This window comes from Schistocerca piceifrons, chromosome 9, assembly GCF_021461385.2.
Source record: "Schistocerca piceifrons isolate TAMUIC-IGC-003096 chromosome 9, iqSchPice1.1, whole genome shotgun sequence".
In the NCBI taxonomy this organism is placed as follows: Eukaryota; Metazoa; Arthropoda; class Insecta; order Orthoptera; family Acrididae; genus Schistocerca; species Schistocerca piceifrons.
The window spans coordinates 107,605,785-107,626,819 of NC_060146.1; the positions used below are offsets into that span (position 1 = coordinate 107,605,785).

A 21,035-nucleotide genomic window follows, 5' to 3' on the forward strand; every position below is an offset into this window, starting at 1 on the left:
AAATTCATAAACGTCTTGCGAAGACAGACGGTAACATGTTGAACGATCAGCTGAAAATCGCGAGTAAGTAATTCCCTGATGGTTTTAAACCACTGCTCACGCTCACATAATACGTCTTAACCGATGCACGCTAACTTCGGCAAATGTGCCGTTTTCCTCAAAACATTTCTTTACCAGTGGGCGAATACGTTTTTGCATCTACTTTGACGTAACGTGAACGTAATCTGGCTACTATCTTATGGTATGGCATGTGATGTTTCTGGTTTTTACATCAATTTTGTATAAGGAAAGAGACTATCGGCTTCAGCTAATGTAATTTAGCGCCATGTGATGATGTAGCAAGTGAGTACGCTTACCTTGGAAACTGGAAATTTGTGATAAGCTCCTATGGGACCATACTGCTAAGGTCATCGGTCCCTAGGCTTACACACTACTTAATCTGAAACTAACTTACGCTAACGACACCACACACACACCCATGCCCGAGGGAGGACTCGAACCTCCGACGTGGGGAGCCGCGCGAACCGTGGCAGGGCGCCCCTGACCGCGCGGCCTACGCTTACCTCAAATATTTTTCTGTTATTAATATTTTTATGTACGGAAAAATTGTTTGTAACCGTTTATATAAATTTCTAAGGCACACTCCTTCTGAAGAAGGTACTTTTATAACTGCCGAAACCTAGGTCAAGCCGGCCGGTGTGGCCGAGCGGTTCTAGGCGCCTTAGTCTGGAACCGCACGACCGCTACGGTCGCAGGTTCGAATCCTGCCTCCGGCATGGATGTGTGTGATATCCTTAGGTTAGTTAGGTTTAAGTAGTTCTAAGTTCTAGGGGACTGATGACCTCAGATGTTGAGTCCCATAGTGCTCAGAGCCATTTGAACCATTTTTGAAGAGGAGTTGTGGAAATGAAGAGAAAACGTCTTTAAGAAACCACCGAACGACGTGAAATAATAATCATTAATTTATGATACATCCTCGTAGATACATTTCCGTCTGTCCGACAATGTGTTTTGCATTAAGCATGTTTGTCCCTGCTAGTACGATGGGCACAGATCAGCGACTGTGTAGGGCCACCTAATCTTTCACTTTATCTCGACAAATCTTTTCAGACACAACAAGCACGTGAGCCGTAGTAGCAACAGATGCATGACGTTTCAAGATGACAATGACCAATTTGTTTGTCTTTTCGAAAGTATATTCGTTTAGAAAAGTCAGATAATGGATTACCGCAGTAGTCATGGTTATTATCTGTGACAATGCTGAATACAAATTACCCCGTTAATAAGTATTTTAAGACAAATAAAACGTTGTTTCTAATAAGCTAATATGAAAAGTGAGTCCCTTATTCGTAATTAATAAGTTAGTTTCATTAAATATACGTATGAATCTGGGCATCCATGACGCTCTTTTGTCTACGATGTATACAATTCTCTTTTGTGTTAAAATCTTGAAGAAATAGTAAGTTTTAGCGCAAAATCATTAAGGAAAGAAGCCAGTTGAAAAAGTTTTCTAACGATAACTCACTGATCTCTGTATGCTTAGCATGTGTTGAGGAAAAGGGATGTTAGGTTGAGAAATAATATATACGAGGGTTGCCCAGAAAGTAAGTTCTGGTCGGTCGTGAAATGGACACTACAGTGAAAACCTGAAGAAGCTTTGCACAGATGTTTTGGGTAGTGTCTCTAGTATGACCGTCGATGGCAAGACGCTCTTTTCAGTTGTGAGCGCACTGTGAGCGAGTAAAAGTGCCTAGAACAAGGATGCCTCCCGCCAAGTAGGAGGGCCAGCTGAGAGGCTTCGCCTTAATAAATGCAGCCCACCTAACACAACTGCCACGCACTTCCTTCTTGATGGCAGTTCTCAGCCGCACTCTGCAGGGGCAGTGAAGAAACTCCTGCAGCCATTTCGATGGGAAGTGTTCGATCACCCACAACACAGCCCTAATTGGCTCGTGCTGAGTATCATCTCTGTTCACATGAAACACTAGATACGAAGACATCACTTGGGCGCAGGCTACGCGCTATAGACCAGCCTTCTATGACTTCTATGACGATGGTGTTGGAAATTTGGTATAACGCTCAGACAGATGTCTAAGTCGGAGCGGCGACTATGTAGAGAAGTATCTGGAAAGTGTAGCTACCTCTTGCAAATAAAATGTTTCTGATTTTCACTGTGGTTTCCATTTAGCGACCAATTTGAACTTACTTTCTGGAGAACCCTCACATAATACAATAGAAATTGCTCTTCCCTTGCATCACTTCCCGCGTAAAGGTATTCCTTTCCAGTGAACTGGAGAATGCGAATAACCATTTCAAAAGATGAAAAGTGCATTGCTCAGTCGCGGATGAATTATTTACTTCGATCCGCAATTGCCAGTTGCATCATCGCATGGAAATGAAGCAGTTTTATCTCACAGGTTTACAAACACCGAACTTCCCATTGCATTGAGGTCTAAGACGTTGAACAAGGTGCAAGACAACTACAGTCAGCTGAACTAGGAAGCGCTAGTCAACATCTGTTGCACGAAAAGTGGTAGCTGGAGGGAAATAAGGAAATGTGGAGCTCATGCACATGAATACTAAAATTCTGTTACACGATAAATCACGCAAATATTTCCTTCGAATTAATTATGTAGGGATAATAATGACGAGCAACGTAAATTGGAGGAATGGCATAGAAAATATAGTGAGAAAGGTGAACCAAAGACTGCGTTCTGTTGACAGACCTCTCAGAAGATGCAACAGATCCACTAGAGACACTGCCTACATTAAGGCTGTCTGTCATCTGATAGAGTACTGCTGTGTGGCATAGTCTTCTTACGAGGTAGGACTGACGGGGGACGTCGAAAATGTTCGAAGAAGAGCAGCCCGTTTTGTTCTATTCATATAAGACCGTCGTTCATTTAAGTCAATTCTACAATTAAAACTGGCACTTTTATGTCGTCTCGTTGTCTTTTTAGAGCTGTGCGAGGGGAAGCAAGGAGAGGACATTTGGTGGCCAGTACAGTCTTTCTATAACACAAACTGCATGATTGGTTGGTTGTTTTGTGGGAGGCTTGAAATGACCATCGGTCCCTTTTTCCACGATCATGAAAACCAACAAGGAATAAAAACAAGCAAAGGAGGTAACAAGGGACGACACAGAACAGGAAAGACACAGACAATGACCAGAAAGCAAGGAATTTAAAACACACAGAGTTGTACAGTGGTTGGCCGACCATGGAAACGAAAAGGGGAAAGCCAACCACCAAGAGACACATCAAAAATTCCAGTCCAAACCGTAGAAAAAAGGCCAGACGCAACACACAAAAGAGACAAAGACTCAGATTGGGCGATAAAGGCCCACTGCTCGAATAAAACTCAGACTAAGCCCGCCATTGCAGCGTCATCCGTTGAAAGAACAGGGAGCGTATCAGGCAGTTCAAACGTCTGGGCGCAGTTAAAAGCGGACGGTGCAACAAGATGTGGACCACCGTCAACGCTGACTATCAGCGACATAGAGGTGGGTTCTCGCGGTGCAATAAATGACTGTGCATCAGCCAGGTGTGGCCAATGCCCAAACTGCAAGCATAAATTGATTGGGTTCTTTTTTCATAAAAATAGAAAGGTACTCAAGATAGTCGTTGTGGTACAAGCTCTGCTTTAATAGGTCTGCTTTAAACCTCACTGCAGGTGAAGTAGAAGTCCGTTATGTACGCTATTCTGGTAGCTATGTGCTGCCTTATTCTGAGCTAGAGGCTGTGACTGCGACTCCGACTCGCTGGATAACAGACTGGAACTCATTCGGTGCGACAGACTGGCGCTCCGGTCCGCGGCAGCGATCCTAATAGTGGTGGCTGAGAGTGCGTTGGCGGCCCGTTTCCTGTGAGTCTGTCATTGGCCTCTATCGATCTTCTCACAATCTCTATGCCACAAGGTGTGCTGGCACCAGCTTACGGCAGCACAAGCACCATAAAAGCTTTGCTCCTGTCGTTTGTGTAGAAGTTTTGCCATGGACTGTGGTTTTAGACAATGGTCTGCACGTGTTTTTCGTTAGAATTTCAACAATTTTTACAACGGAAAGTGATTCATCATATCCGGAATGGCACACTTCTCTTCTCAATCGAACAGTGAAGTGGAACGTTTCGTTCGTAGTTTTAGGACTCAGATGTCCAAACTTCATATCTCTCACTCAAAGGAAAATACTTGGTTGTTATTTCTCAGCAACAGTCCCACACTTGATTTTCACAGCGCTTCGCTGGCAGAATTACTACTTTGTTATCGTCACTGAACTCTGCTGCATCTATTCCACTTGTGACAGCCTGCTTCAGTCACGAGATTCCCAACGAGGTTTCTCACAGCCCACAAACTTTTGTATCGTGTCTTTAACCAGCCCCACCACTGGGAATTTGACAATGTCACTGACAAGGGAATGGTCCAATAAGACACATCGAAAGCTACCCTGAAATTTTTCACACAGGAAGATGCTAACAAAAGAAATGCAATGTGAAAATTTTGGCTGCTAAAGGGAATGGCAATTATTAAAAAAAACAGCTGAAAATTGCCAAATAAGTAGCGCGCCAGGCGACAGTACAAATTATTTTTGTCATGGCAGCGACTACAGCAACCGTTACGACAGTGTGTCAATGAAAAACAGTCCACAGTTGCACTAAATTATGTTTATCTTAAACTTTGACCATGGTTTCTGCTTGGTCTTGACGCAGCCGCTGAGCTAAGACATTTTTTATTTATTAGTGTGTATGATTCTGAAGAAGGTTATATTATTATAGCAGAAACCATGCTCAAGTTTTAAAACAAACATAATTTAGTGCAACTGTGGGCTATTTTTCATTCGAGGTGGTACGAATGTGCAATGCTACTGGCACTGTAGGAACTGCGTATGCTCAACTAGGCACACACGCAGCTGAGGTCGGGGCTACATTTGCAAAAAGGAAACATGACACAACCCAATCATGATTTGTAAAGGACGTTTCAGGTAACCATTCGTCGATAATTTCTCTGACACTACAGTACACAGCTAGTATTCTCTCGAATAGCCACTCAAGTAATCTGTTACAAATTATCAGTTGCTTTTTTGATGTATTGGTAAGTATTGACAGTACTGATAAAGCTGTGTTAATAATATTTATTGTGCTTTCGTAGGGCATGCCTGCTAATAGTAGCTTTTTCTTCTTACAGTTTCTCAGTAATGTGGAATTTAATTAACGTTCTCAATTTAGCTATGGAGAAATATTAAAAACATGGTTTCCAGCCTAAATCGCCTACCTGTCCTGAGAAAGTAACAGTTCTGAAGAGGAATACCTGTCATGCCTAAAAAAAAAAAAAAACACATTCTGCAACAGATTTTAGTGAGAAACGAAAAGGCAGCGAAATACTGGTTAAGCGAAGGAGAGGAAAATTCCTTGAAGTTACGCAGTGTGCAAATGCGTTTCGATTTCGTAAAATCAGAGTGTGAACTGTACATATGGAAGAATGAATCAAATGACGTAAGAAATATGCGCCAAGTGAAAACCTGAAACCATCTGAAAGAAAATGTTACGGTGTAATAATAAGCGCTGGCACGCCAGTTGAGAACGAGAGAGCAGAGAGGGCTGTGAAGACGACGTCAGCCAATTGCACGATAACCGACCCCTCTCCATTATGACAACGCTACAGTAGCGGCCTCTGTGCAAAGAGAAGATAAGCACCGCGCCCGACTGGCCACGGCCCAGTTCTACGAGAAGCTCCAAGACCAGCGACCTGAACAGAACTGTCAAAGCCCATTACTTTGCTCGTACATTGTATGCAGCTGAAACCTGGAATTGTTATACTGAAGGGATTTCTTAATTTTCTCCATCACATATGGTTAAAACAAAGTTCAGTATTTTACATATTCCTATCGTAACAAAACTAATATGATTTCTTTGGATGGTGCCTAACGATCTGAGAAAGCAGCTTTCCCAGACACCCCACATTTGACGACTAAGCAGGATTCAACAAGAAACTGTTCGAAAGATTTATAACTGCTCGTGAGATGTGGTGGTGGTGGTGGTTAGTGTTTAAAGTCCCGTCGACAACGAGGTCATTAGACACGGAGCGCAAGCTCGGGTTAGGGAAGGATTGGGAAGGAAATCGGCCGTGCCCTTTCAAAGGAACCATCCCGGCATTTTCCTGAAACGATTTAGGGAAATCACGGAAAACCTAAAGCAGGATGGCTGGAGACGGGATTGAACCGTCGTCCTCCCGAATGCGAGTCCAGTGTGCTAATATTCGTGAGAGGCTATGCATCGTTACCAATGGAGATCTACGAGACTGGACCCTCCGAACTGCATTTGACGCGAACATGCTAATTTCCAGCCCTCGTCGACCTGGCTACGCAGATTCGAGAAAGCGTACAGAATAGAAGCCGAACTATTACCAAGTCTACGTCACGTAAACGTGTAGAGCAGTTGCCAGTGATAGACAATGATATACAGAATTTCATAGCTGAAGTAAAGACTAAACATGCTTTTACCCCCACAACTGATGTTTATAACGCTGATCAGTCGGGTTTCGTGAAAGAACTGCCTGCTGACCGCACTTTACCATTTAGGAGTGAAAAAAGACGGAGTCGATGGCCTAATCAATGAATGCAATGACACGTTCACATACGATAATGCCAGTGATGAGTATGAGTGGTTTACTGTTTCCGCAGCTGTATATCTGTCTTCAAGAACCACAAGGCAAATTAGGACCAAAAATAAAAAAATGGACTGTTTAGTTGCAAAAAAAAATCTTCTAATAAACCTATCAAAATCTGGAGAAATGGGAAAGAATAAATTTCAACATTTGCTTCGAAATGTATTCCTTCCAGGCGCAGAAACTAATTCATTTCTTTTGTTGGATTCATGGTCTGGATATAACGACGACTCTGTTTTTGTGGAGGATGACGAAAAGTCTGTAGATGTAATGTGGATTCCGCCTGGAACTACTGGTGCGATTCAACATCTCGATAAAGAATTTTTCCGACAGTGGATAGCTCTCGCTATGCTTGGCCAGGTGGCGCTGCAGACGCTGTCAAAGGGCACAAAATTCACGCCATCACACTTCCTCCACTGGCGATTGGTCTGACCGGTTTTTCAGGCCTCAACACTCACAGATCCGCCCGGGATTACCTTCAGATTGTCCTAAGACTACTCCCAGAGCACGTTGACGTTACAGACTTCAGACAGTGCAGTAGACCTTACGAAAGTAGTACAATGCCAGTGACAACTCCAAGAACCTAGCAGGGTTCTGTTGGTACTCCGGCTACTAGAGACCATTGTAAACCACTGCTAACGGGGGTTTACAACTGAAACAGCATCCACCCGCAAGTATGGCTTCACAATATTTATTTAGATCAAACCATCACCAGCTTCGTTGTTCTTTTTTCTTTTTTTTACACAAATCCATCTTCAGATGATTATTACACATTTGTTTTATTGCGGGGGAACGTTCAAATCCGTTATTGGTTTGAGGCACTACGTTAGATAGAAACGTTTTTGTGCAGCATTGGGTAAGTTTTACGACACATATGTTCCTTATGACCTCTACCAAAGTATTACTGAAAGGATTTCAAAATTATTAAAACGTGGGACAAATTACTTGCGTTACGCTTCTCTGTTACCAAAGCAACCTCTGTTATTGTTGAAAATTTTCAAATTAACACATTTGTGGATGTGCAATACGTGACTGCTGTTGAGTTCTTTGAAAAACACCACACACCGCACCATTCTCCGTTTCATGGCAGAACACACGATAAACATTGACAAAGTGTGGTCTAGCTTCACACGAGTAACGTAAACAATGTTTTCAAATATGTTAAATTCGTAAAGATATTAGTTTACCGATGCTGTGAGGGTGTATGGGCTTTGTACAGTGTGTCTTCGATAGTGTAATGTTACTAATTTACAAAACGGAAAGAGTTGAAATTATTTACTGTACTTTCTTCTATGATGAATGTTAAGGTTTACACGAGCAAAGTTTTTACTTGCATATAGACAATACCAAACAATGTGTGCATTAAATAAGCACAATAAGATGCGTTCAATATTATAGAGATAAAGGTAAGTTTCAACACGAAACATACAGTTACATCTTACATTATACATAGAAATGTTTTAATCCATCAAACTGTAATTGTAGTTGTTGTGGTCTTCAGTCCAGAGACTACTTTAATGCAGCTCTCCATGCTACGCTATCCTGTGCAGGCTTCTTCATTTCCGAGTAACTTCTGCGATCTACATCCTTCTGAATCTCTCTAGTGTATTCATTCCTCGGTCTCCCTCTACGACTTTTGCCCTTCTCGCTCAGTTACGTGATCCACCCATCTAATCTTCGGCATTCTTCTGTAGCACCACATTTCGAAAGCTTCTATTCTCTTCTTGTCTAAACTATTTATCGTCCACATTTTACTTCCATACTTACCTACACTCCGTACAAATACTTTCAGAAAGGACTCCCTGACACTTAAATCTATACCGGATATTAACAAACTTCTCTTCTTCAGAAACGCTTTCCTTGCCATTGCCAGTCTGCTTTTTATACCCTCTGTACATCAGTCTATGGATGTCATTTAGATATGAATAGAACACTAAAGATAAAACATCTAAAAAACTGTGGCTTTCTTGAACTGTGGGAATATTACGTTGGTTTATACGATGACAAGAGCTCTCGGAAATTATTTTGGAAGGAGGTGTTGGATGGCTCAGTTTGGTCATTCAGAATGAGGTCAGTAAAAGTGTTCTTACGCATATGAATCTGAAACTTCTCTAGAAAATTCGTCGTGTCACCTTTACCTGCAAGCTGTAAGATCTGGAGGTTGTTTTCTGTATTGTCTACCCTTTGATTATTTTCTGCAAGATGGATGGCAAAGTCTCATTTACTGAAGTTGTCTGGTCATAGCCGGCCGTGGTGGCCGAGCGGTTCTAAGAGCGCTACGGTTGCAGGTTCGAATCCTGCCTCGGGTATGGATGTGTGTGATGTCCTTAGGTTGGTTAGGTTTAAGTAGTTCTAAGTTCTAGGGGACTGATGACCTTAGAAGTTAAGTCGCATAGTGCTCAGAGCCATTTGATTTGTCTGGCCATATGTTCCACTTGACTGAGCAGAATAGAGTTTCGAACAGTTATTGCGGTTCAGTTTACAGATTCCTTATCGTTTCTCCACTGGAAGTTCATCAGTTTGTTTACAAACCTTTTTACTGAAAGCAAAATAATTATGATACAGTACAAGTGTCAGTATCTCTACTAACTCATACATTTCAGGAAAAAGAGAGAGAGAGAGAGAGAGAGAGAGAGAGAGACTGTGGAGAAACTGCAGGACACAAAGTCATGTATATGTTATGCTAAATATGCCTTAATTTATCTGCAGTGTTTGATATGTTTTAGAGTGTTCGGAAACCTCATTACACCGACGGACTCAGCACAAACGAGTGCGGCCGTAGCCAATGAGGAGGCAGATCGCTCAGACATTAAGCGCGTTTCGCAAGTTTTAAACGAGGGCAAAGCGTTCTGGTCCGTCCTATTCTGTCCGATCTGTGCTAGAGTGAAGGTGAATTTTTCTGACAGCGTGTTATAATGTGCTGTTAAAAGTGGCTGCTGTTAGGTACGCTGAAAGTAGCAAGGCAGAGAGAGCTATGTATACAAGCAGCAATGGGCTTTGATAGGTGATGTGCTACATTACTTCATATAGCAACCCTCACGTAATTACTCAAAAGGTAAAATTCATCTACAACTGAATGTTTGCCATGCCGCATTCCACAGGGGCGGTTTATTAAGCACTGACATTCAGGTCGCAGCAAAGTGGTTACGGCTAAGAGCAGCAGATTCCGTTCTGTTTATCCCTTTGACTGCTTCGGGCGTGGTCGCTGCATTCCGTGGTGAGCACGGCTTTGTTGCCGCTCTTCGTACTGCTAAATTTACTGCGAGACCGCATTCCGGCGGCCACCTGCTGTGAACTGGTTTAGCCAATCGGTCCAGCCTGGCTATGCTGGATGTTCCTGGAGTGCTGGGCACTACCATTTCGTCTGCTGTTCTGGGCATCGCCAGTCCCGATACATAATATAATTACTCTCACCGCTTAAGTTTATCTTTGTAAAGGTCCCCTAAAAATTGAATTACACTGCGTAGCCAAACACACAGGTGTCTCTAAAGTGTTTCGTACCTAAGAATTACGTCTTTTCTGGAGTACCTCGTAGGATTTCAGAAGCCTATGACGGAAGCGACGTTTCGTTTTCGGATCACGTCAACAACTTACTTTTTCTTAGAGTTACTGTTCCTCTAATACACGCTGCCATTCCTGTACTCACAGCTGTAATAACGCAAGGACGGAAAATATCTATGATATCGCTGTAATATAAAGAGAGATAAAAAAAGTTTGCCTTGTGAGGCGTTACTCTCCAGAATTGATATGTCAATTAGGCAAAATTGCCTGAGAATTGTAGTCCAATCAAACTGTCAGAAATGAGACTACAGCTAGCAAACGGTTGCGTGAAACATTTTATTCTCTTAACTTGTTCATGTTGGTGGAAAGATTAGAAAACTAAGTTTTGTCAACAAATTATGATTTGTGTGAACTTTCTGTGGTCGGAAAGTTTGAAAATTTCGGATTCTTTAGTTATTCAAAAAATCTTATTTTCCTATGCTCCTAGTGCTTTGATGTCTATTCACCTTTTAAAAAAGCATAAAATTATCTGCAAATGTGATCGTTACAACTATTTTATGCACCCAATACCAAGAGTGCTACAATTCGTCAAAAAATAACTTTTCAAACTTTGTACGAAACGCAAAACACCAACTTTTCAGCGCTTTTATTCCAGTTTCTATATTACTTGTTATGTGATGTGTTAGACTTGAACATTTCACCCTGCGGATGGCTAGCATACACAGCATCTCTGACACTACGATCAGCATCTACTAACACACTCAGGTCAGATTGCATGAAGTATTTTTCGTGGCTTATAAGATTAACTAACTGGTAACACGTGCCGTATACGTTTAATATACGTTTAACAGCTGAATGACGTTAATGATCAGTTATAAGGAAAAGTGTGTAGAAACTTATGTTTAGCTGATAACACTTGCGCGGAGCGCGATTTTGTTTGGTGATTACATTCATAGCGCCCTCACAACTGTTACCACTCTCCTCTCTGCGGTCAATACTATAAAAAATGCGAGCAGTAAAGGTACTCCTGTTGATCGTTTAACTCTTTTCCAAAGGATTTGCTTCGTGAGACAATGTAAAGGAAAATTATGATCCTTTCTGAAACATGAACGTGCCCCTTATGCAATATCTCTATTCTCGGGAAAAGACAACCGAAAAAGAACAAAATCTTCATTCTACAACACCTATGTTCAAGTGAAAGATGTGAACTCAGTTCTCCCGAATAAATTTTTTGTCGATGATGCAGCATACCTTATACACAAAGTAATTTGGTCACGAAATGCTACCTTGAAATCAGTAGTTCACAATTACGTTTCTTACCTACAGCGTCCTTTTGGTCCTCAGATTGCTATTGTAATTGATGGGTGAACATGCGAGCGAGAGTAGAGTGCTGAGAAATTTTTTAGGTCTAGAAAACATTCTTCGATTGAAGTTGTTGTTAAATCAGAGATGGTAAAGAAAGTTCCACAAGACAAGCGTTTGCACGACGAAAAAACAATAATCCCTTGATCACATTTGTTAAAAAGGAATTTCGAGGCATTGACGTGGACAGGGCACAAGAATATGCTGACATTATGATTATAACATCCGAATTTTCAACAACTGATGATTTGGGAGGTGTGCGCGTTCTGGGAGAAGAAGCTAATCTCCATTTGCTCGTGACTGGTTTAGGTCAATGGATCGACAACTTATTTTCTTCTAAAGCTAGGAGGAGGGTATGTAGAAGACAAGCGGTTTTGACTGCATCCTCCAAGTTCGAGACCGAACACACTCTGTTCACTTTTTTCGGTGAGCGAAGAATGAGATTTTGCAACACTATTAAGAAACACGAACACCGAAACTGAACACTTGGCACGTTACAAAAAAACAAGACACTATCCCAGAAGAAATAATAGCAACTGGAGAACAATTTATTATCGCATTGCATAGTGGAGATGCCATCAGCTCGCAGACGCTAGACGATATGAGACATCAGGTATTCGCCAAGTCTGCCACAAAACACAGACTGAATCTTGCAAAATTAGAATTATATATTAATACATTCAACTGCTGACGGGCTTTGATATATGTCAACGAGGACATGTGAAAATTTGTGCCCCAACCGGGACTCGAACCCGGGATCTCCTGCTTACATGGCAGAGGCTCTATTCATCTGAGGCACCGAGGGCACAGAGGATAGCGCGACTGCAAGAAATATCTCGCGCACGCCTCCCGCGAGACCCCCATTCTCACCTTATATGTCCACACACTACATTCGTAGTGTCCCTACCCAACACACTCATTACTCGTGGAAGACATTATTACCAAGTCCCGTAAGAGTTCGGGTAATATGTGTGTATCCACACAGAAAAAGAAGAAGAAGAAGAAGAAGAAGACCTCCTTCTGTATCCCCACAGAAGTAGAACACCTTCTTCTGCGCGGATGCACACATATTACCCAAATTCTTACGGGACTTGGTAATAATGTCTTCCACGAGTAATGAGTGTTTGGGTAGAGACACTACGAATGCAGTGTGTAGATATATAAGGTGAGAATGAGGGTCTCGCGGGAGGCGTCCGCACTATCTTCTGTGCTCTCGGTGCCTCAGATGGGTAGAGCGTCTGACATGTAAGCAGGAGATCCCAGGTTCGAGTCCCCACACATTTTCACCTGTACCATTTGATATATACCAACGCCCGTCAGCAGCTGGAAGTATTAATATATAATTCTAATTTCGTTCTAGACGGCTGCAGGTTATCAACTGCAACTGTTTCTGTTCTTTCGGGCATGTCCGAGAGAACAGACACCATATCCATATAAGTATATGAAGCTTGCAAAGTTGCCGCACACCAAAGATGCTTTGCAACATCAATCCTCACGGAGTTACCAGCGAATTCAGAACAGGATAGGCAGCTGGAAACCACCTGAAAAATGAGCCCAGAGTCACTGTAACCAGGGACCGAGGCCTGTCGCAATAAGCTGAGATCCGGCACATGAGTCACTTCCACACACTGTTCCCTGCTCATAAACTGAGTTGTGGTCGAGCGCGCTCCTGCACAAAAGAAGGTTTGAAATGTTCTTATATTTGCTCCAACTGTGAAGGCGTGCCAGAATATTGATATGAAGAAACTGAAGAAGTAGATTCTATGGAAATTATTGCGGAAACAGACGTCAAAATCAACGAACTGGAGAAGGCTGACTCACTGATGAAAGAACTTGTCGTTCTGAGACCTGTTCGATCTACTTATCTTGATTCTACTGCTCAAGGCATTTCTGGTGGCACCGACGAACTCGGCCCATCTATACGTCGGCAGTAACACACACATCCACCCAGGGCCGGTTCATGATCATTATTTCACACTATCGACTTGCCATTTAGCACCCTTCGTCTCCCTTCTTTTCCGTCGTAAACATTCAAACATGTCAGATGTAGCTACTATTGTGAAACGCATTGTATGCAGATCTCGCCCTTCGGCGCCCCTCTGACCTTACCACTACAAGGGGTTGCTGCTAAATCCGATATGTTCTGTGTGTGAAAACTTACGTTTGAGGCGAATTTCGCGCCCCTCTGAGCTTGGCAGCCCAAGAGACGGTTTGCGTGGCTTGTGCCTTAAACCAGCCCTACATCCGCCTCATGTGCACCAAAGGTTGAAGTACGCTGTCAGTAGTATTACGCAAGCAGAAGTGATAATCATACGTATCAGTAAATGTTGATGCGTTTTTAATTACAACAAAACTACCTATGTTTCGTATCTATTGCATAGACTCTTTATATCAATATAATTATCTTCCTATTTATGCTTCCCTATTTCAGCTAATAACAGTTCAGCTTTGTATCGTTGGCTATTTTAATACACAAAGTAATGTGTAAATATTGTAATTTTATAAATTTACATGGGTCATGGCTGAAGTTCCCTGGAGCTTAATTTCGACTAGTGATTTAAGAATCACAATAGATGGATGTCCGGGAATCACTCGATTGCAAATGGAGCAGTCGAACACCGCAAAGTGAGATGTTTCGTTCACATATATATTTCTGCTATGTAAACAAAAACTGAAATAAAACTGATCAAAAACTGGGTATTTTGCCATTTTGCACAGAGTTGGAAAAGTCGTTATTTTTTGACGAACTACAAAGCCGTTGGTGTTGAATGCGTAAAAAAGTTGTAGTAGATTTGTAGAGAATTTTCTACTCTGTTAAAAAGGAAATTGAAGTCAAAGGCTTCCCTACATCAGCTAATAACAGCTCAGTTCTCTGTCGATGGTTTTTATATATGCACAAAATAATGCTTAAATATTGTAGTTTTATAAATGTGCATGAGTCAGGGCTGAAATACCCTGGAGCTGAACTTCGACTCGTGATATAAGAATCACAATAGACGGATGTCCGGGAATCACTTGATAGCGCAAGGAGTAATTGAACACCGCACAGTGAGACGTTCAGTTCAAATAAATATTTCTGCTATATGAACAGAAACTGAATAAAACTGTTCAAAAACTCGGTATTTTGGTATTTTGCCCAAAGTTGAAAAGTCGTTACTGTTTGATGAACTATAGTGCCTTTGATATTGGGTGCAGAAAATGGTATAATAGATTTGCAGAGAATTTTCTGCTCTTTTAAAATAGAAATTAACGTAAAAGCGCTAGGAGCACAAGAAATTGAATATTTTGATGAAACTGAAAAAAGACCGAAATTTTCAAAGTTCTTTAGCTACATAAAATTTAGGTAACACGCATTTTGGTGATAAATTTTGGTTTTCCAGTCTCTCCAACCATAGGAACGAGTTAAAAAATAAATCTTCTACCTCACCGTTTCCATAGTATATATTCTGACTGGATTACTGAGCCATTCTTCACACAGAAGTCCACCTCCATAGTTGGGTGATCAGTGCGGCCGAATGCTGTGCAAAGAGGCCCGGGTTCGATTCGCGACTGGGTAGGAGATTTTCATTATATCATCCCCATCGACGCGAAAGTCACCGAAGTGGCTTCAACTCGAAAGACGTGCACCAGTCGACCGGTCCACCTGACGGGAGGCCCTAGCCACACGACATTTCATTTCATTTCATCCCACAGAAACACCATGTTGAAGATAGCTGTTTGGTAAAACACCGTGACCTGCTGCATAAAGAAGTGTGTAACTGCTTGCTGCACACAATATATGTCTACAAGTGTCTACACTTGCCCTGTTTCGACGCATTTAGTAATGACGAAGCCATAGTTCACATTTCCGCATTTACCGCATGCACGTCTGGAAGACAAAAATGCCATATTACTCCCTTTCTGTCATGCCGTTGCTTATATAACCGCATCGCAGTTGCCCTATATTATAGATATGCTGCAGCAACCCCCTCAAATGAAAACATTTAGGTCGCTCCTTACACATCGGCAGTCGTTGCAAACTACGTTTTTGATTCCGTTTCGTGAGGTATCTCCGACAATTTCATATACGACATGCTTCGTACACCAGTATGATACAAAACTGAACGCTTTATCACAGAAGGACAGATTTCCAGGCGATGTAATGAGACTTGCTGTCATGCGATTACCCTACCGTAGTGCACAATACAGCTGCATTACAGGACCTAGCACCAACGTGCCACAGAAGATAACTTTAACAAAACTATTCAGTAACAAAATTTGATTGTTCTAGATCTTACAGCCTCATAAAGCACTGAATATCTTTTCGCCGGCCGCAGTGGCCAAGCGGTTCTAGGCACTCCATTCCGGACCCGTGCTGCTGCTACGGCCGCATGTTCGAATCCTGCCTAGGGCATGGATGTGTGTGATGTCCTTAGATTAGTTAAGTTTAAGAAGTTTAAGTCTAGAACCATTTGAATATCTTGTCATTCGTCTTAGTTACTGTGCTGCAACAAAGTGAGTAAATAACTGTACGAAAAATTAAGCATTTTGTAGTTCTAAATGCATTGCATAGACTATGATTATGGTTCGCTTAATGTCATTCATTGCTGTGTGTGAATCGTAGCTAACATATCGAAACTGTATTTAAAGCGCCGGACGAAGTGGCCGAGCGGTTAAAGGCGCTACAGTCTGGAACCGCACGACCGCTAAGTTCGCAGGTTCGAATCCTGCCTCGGGCATGGATGTGTGTGATGTCCTTAGGTTAGTTAGGTTTATGTAGTTCTAAGTTCTAGGGGACTTATGACCACAGCAGTTGAGTCCCATAATGCTCAGAGCCATTTGAACCATTTTTGTATTTAAAGCTGAGAACAGAGCGATGTCTAACACTGTTGTCTAGAGTTTTTTTTTTTATATCTATGGGTTGCGTGCACTGTGCCCAATGTTCTGTCCATGGTAAACATGAATCATATTGTCGCAACATCTGTCATATTTCATAAACTCTTCAACAAACTAGGTTTCTTGCAAAGGACAGCGTGTTTTGCCACATGATCAGCATTCAAAACTTTCCTATCATTCGATGTATTGAAGTAACTTCAGTTTTTTCGAAGGAGCGATGTAATTTTTCTGACAAGTATCTCCGACAATATCTCGTCAAAAAAGAATACTATGACACTGAATACTTTATTATTTGCAATGTTCTGTGTGGGTGACTCAGCTCTAATCGAAACCTGTTTGTCGTCATGTTATCACTAAGTAACTATATGTATTAAGTCTTCCAGTTTCTATTGAGACCTGTTATTTATTCACATACCACTTTTACATGTGTAATATATAAATGTAACATCAGCTTGCAAGAAGTCTCTCAAGCAACACTAGTGAAATAGTCTTTATGTGGAGATATCTGCTACTCTGGTTCAGCTCCTTTGATGCCAAGTAGCAGAAATAATTCCATGTTACCACGTTCCTGATTTCTTCCTCTGTGCGACCGCAATGGTGTGCCATCTTCTCAGTCAAAAACTAAGTTGTAAAGAGTAACACATATAAGATCAGAGAAGCAAAAAGCAAATACACACAGGCCAAACGATGTAACGCTGCTGAGCACTGAGGGCAGAAATGTGGCCACTTGGCCGCACTACATGTCTGTTAAGTGCCTCACGCGTTATCATATCTGGAGCACAGAGTGTCCCATCTTGACAACCGTCTTGACTCGTCAGGAGAACACAGGTGGTGGCAAATGGCGGCACACACACACACGTCTAGGGCACCTGACGGAGAGATCGATGACGATTTTGAAAGACACACCCAGGGTACCCAGCGACAGAAGCACTGGCGAGAGTTGACACGTCCGGAGCGGTCAAAGTGGTTGTGAGCTGCATTTCATTTGTGATCAGATTTAGTAAAGTGGCATTCTAGTCACGAAATATGTTTTCCATGTTACATGCTTTTTCAAGTGTTTGGTACACCATGAGTCCACATAACCTTAATTTCTTTGTCCTGTATAAAATCTTTGTATTCTTGAGATCAGTCCACAATGAAATCTGAAGAATTCCTCAGTTTAATCAATCAAATTGCAGATTTTGCGAGATGATAGTAGCGAATGACCATGATGCCTGGTATCCTTGCTTCGTATAAAAGTAACTAAATAAATATTCTCGTACTTTTAATTGAGTAGACAATTCCATCAGCATCTCTTCTGCCTAAGGTAGTTATTATGATACCAAGTGTTCTTTTGTGTTCATAAGTTATTTCCAAATAACAGAGGTGAATTTGCCTAGGCACATATGAGGGGGCCGGTTTCTCTATTCTGATATTATATTTTGCGATACCAGTTTAATAGCTGAGTCACCTCAATGCAGTATGATAAATCTGTGAACGAATGATTGGATGATCTTATGTAAATATCTTGCTGATGAGATGAAAACTAAATGTTGCTTGTAGTGTTCAGACTTGGGTTTAGTGAAGAGAAACTTAATCAGGGACCAACAGTAAATTATTTCAGAGGCCAAAGCATACTCTGTTGTATTTAAGTACGTGTGTCTGTGACAAAGTATACTTGAGAATAGTCAGGTTACTTGATATTTTCTATTGGAGTTACTCATTTTAAGAGGGACAAATTTGATGTGGAATTTAGTAAACACTGAAAATAACACCATAAGCACATACGTGTAGCATACCTAATGACACTATACACCTGGCCGACCCAAACTTGATAAATAAAAATGATAGTGATTTTGGTTCTCTGGTTTACTTAGTATCTATATTTAATGAATTACATTGGTGTTGCCTGTGTGGTATGAACTCCTTCAGGAAAAACAATCAGCTACATTACACTTTATGACAGAGTGCAGAATGTGCATTAAAATTTATAAGAATATTTTTCTTGTATAAAGAAGGACTACACTCAGTTATTGTGTGTGCTTTCTGAGAATTAGTGGACTATTAGTAAATAGCTCTATAAGGCAAATATTCTCTGGGATGCAACTTTAAGTATTCAGGTATGTTGCAAACTATTATAATTAACATAAATATTTAAATATATTAAAATAGTTGGGTAATAGTGAGAGGAGAGCAGCGAGTGAGGGGTGAGGATTAGTGGAAGATGGGAAAGATGTCTTGAACAATAAAGAAATTGTGATTCCCCTGTTTCTCCCGGCGTATTTCTTCCTCGAACAGTCCACGAGTGTACTGCCGGTCCATAGTGCCCAACGACAACTTCAAGCTGAAAGACTCAGATATCCTGGTGAGTTTTGACGCTGTTTCATTATTCACCAGGGTGCCTCTTCGAGAGTCAGTTGAGCTTACTGCACAGAAATTTGACAAGAAGACGGCGGATCTTTTCAAGCACGATCTGAACTCTACGTATTTTCCCTTCAATGGAAAATACTATGAACAAACAGAAGCAGTCGCAATGGGGAGCCCACTCTTGCCTGTGGTCACGAATTTCTATATGGAGTACTTTGGCGTCATCCAAATGGAAACCTTCTTGTTTTCTACGTTATGTGGATGACACGTTTGTGATCTGGCCCCATGCAAGGGACTACCTTACACACTTGAACTCCGTACATCCGAACTTCAAATTCACCATGCAGACCGAAACAGAAGGAAGATTACCATTCCTGGACGTCGTGGTCAAAAGAAGAACGGATGGCACACTGGGACACGGGATATACAAGAAGAAAACGCACACCGACCTGTATTTGCTTGCGGATAGCTGCCACCACGCTGTGCAGAGGAACCTGGTGCTAAAAACACTGGTGCACAGGGCGCGCACCATCTCTGACGCAGAGAGTCTGCCCAAAAGCTGGAACACCTCAAAACTTTTTTTTGTCATCAGTCTACTGATTGGTTTGATGCGGCCCGCCACGAATTCCTTTCCTGTACTAACCTCTTCATCTCAGAGTAGCACTTGCAACCTACGTCCTCAATTATTTGCTTGACCTATTTCAATCTCTGTCTTCCTCTACAGTTTTTGCCCTCTACAGCTCCCTCTAGTACCATGGAAGTCATTCCCTCATGTCTTAGCAGATGTCCTATCGTCCTGTCCCTTCTCCTTATCAGTGTTTTCCACATATTCCTTTCCCCACAGTCCATGCTTCAATACCATACAATGCTGCACTCCAGACGTACATCCTCAGAAATTTCTTCCTCAAATTAAGGCCGGTATTTGATATTAGTAGACTTCTCTTGGCCAGAAACGCCTTTTTTTGCCATAGCGAGTCTGCTTTTGATGTCCTCCTTGCTCCGTCCGTCATTGGTTATTTTACTGCCTAGGTAGCAGAATTCCTTAACTTCATTGACTTCATGACCGTCAATCTCGATGTTAAGTTTCTCCCTGTTCTCATTTCTACTACTTCTCATTACCTTCGTCTTTCTCCGATTTACTCTCAAACCATACTGTGTACTCATTTGACTGTTCATTCCGTTCAGCAGATCATTTAATTCTTCTTCACTTTCACTCAGCATAGCAATGTCATCAACGAATCGTATCATTGATATCCTTTCACCTTGTATTTTAATTCCACTCCTGAACCTTTCTTTTATTTCCATCATTGCTTCCTCGATGTACACATTGAAGAGTAGGGGCGAAAGGCTACACCCTTGTCTTACACCCTTCTTAATACGAGCACTTCGTTCTTGATCGTCCACTCTTATTATTCCCTCTTGGTTGTTGTACATATTGTATATGACCCATCTCTCCCTATAGCTTACCCCTACTTTTTTCAGAATCTCGAACAGCTTGTACCATTTTATATTGTCGAACGCTTTTCCCAGGTCGACAAATCCTATGAAAGTGTCTTGATTTTTCTTTAGCCTTGCTTCCATTATTAGCCGTAACGTCAGAATTGCCTCTCTCGTCCCTTTACTTTTCCTAAAGCCAAACTGATCGTAACCTCAAAAGTGTATTCCGTAAAAACGGGTACTCGGAATGGCAGATCAGACGCGCTGTCCACCGCACATCTACAGTATAGCGTGTGGAGACGGAAGAAGTCACGGATAAAGAGATAGCCACTGCCTATAAACCGTATACTGGCGCACTATCGGGGATAATAGGACGAATATTCAGGAAACACCGAGTAGGAACTGTCTTTTGCCCATCAAATAAAACGCGAGCATTATTGGGAAGCGTCAAAGACGATCTCGGTTTGCGGAAGGCCGGCATATACCAGATTCCGTGTCAATGTGGGAAGACATATTGGACAGACAGTGCTCACCATTGAAGATCGTTGCCGAGAACATCAGAGGCAGACTCGACTCGTGTACCGCAACAATTCAGTGGTCGCAGAGCACTGTTTGTCCGAAAATCACGAAATGGACTAACAACATACCAGGGTCCTGGCACAGACATCTAAATATCGGGACAGCGTCGTTAGATAGGCTATCGAAATTCGTACGAGGGACTGATTCATCAACCCAGATTGCGGCTACAACCTCAGCAGGGCATGGGAGCCAGCATTGAGTCTCATTAAGAAGACGATCAGCAAAGGAAACGGTGACCAGGGCAGAGGAGGCAATTACATCGACGCTACCACAGACGC

At 41.9% G+C, this 21,035-nt stretch overlaps 1 non-coding gene across 1 annotated transcript; it reads left to right on the forward strand.

The window, feature by feature from the left end:
* The first annotated feature begins 692 nt into the window (after positions 1-692).
* Positions 693-776, forward strand: Trnas-gga. Its single transcript is given in 2 exon segments — positions 693-732; positions 742-776. It is a non-coding gene; the product is annotated as a tRNA-Ser (tRNA).
* Positions 777-21,035: the final 20,259 nt, after the last annotated feature.